Raw genomic sequence first — 834 nt, forward strand, 5'->3', positions numbered from 1 at the left:
AAGTGTTTCTGATTCTGATTCTGAAATAATATTAACATCTTTAAGTAAACCCACTGCAACACATGCGGCCTCGTATCAACACTTTTCTGACACACAGTCTCCATATAATTAATATATATGTTTATGTAATAGTAGTGTGCAGTTGCATTGGACTGCATCATATTGAGAGATGTTTCTCACTTACATGTGGGAGACAGAACAGGCCTTTTTAATCCTGTGAGTAATAACATAATAAGATAATATATAATGACGCTATATTATTATTACTAACACTTTAATGATTTAATGTTGTAGCTGGTCCAGGTGGAGCTCATTTTAACTACTTTGTACACAGCAATTTACTCTATTACAATATATCATCTTTTATACATTGATCATGTGTTGTGTATGTAAAATTAATCTGCAAAATAACAGTAAGTTAACCTAGTTATATTCCACCTCTGGTAATGATCGGTTGTGTAAAGTGACTAATTAAATGTACTCAAGTACTATACTTAAGTACAATTTCTATGTACTTTACTAGAGTTTCCATTTTATGTTACTTAATACTTGTATTCCACTACATTTCAGAAGAAAATATTATACTTTTTACTCCGTTACATTTATCTCACAGCTGGAGTTACTATTTACTTTTCAGATAAATATTTTTCCAAACCAAACATATGCCAAAGCCTTATGTGGTGTCACGAGGCCCCTGATTTTAAGGGGTGTAATAAAACTCTATCTTTTATTCACGTTGTCTGCAAGATTTCAAAGCGATGTAGATGTATATGTATATATATATACATATATAAACACAGTAGGTCTATATCTCAGCATTTGGTTCACTTGTGT

The sequence above is a fragment of the Morone saxatilis genome, unplaced genomic scaffold (assembly GCF_004916995.1).
Source record: "Morone saxatilis isolate NCDOM2014 unplaced genomic scaffold, NCSU_SB_2.0 Contig14, whole genome shotgun sequence".
NCBI lineage: Eukaryota > Metazoa > Chordata > Actinopteri > Moronidae > Morone > Morone saxatilis.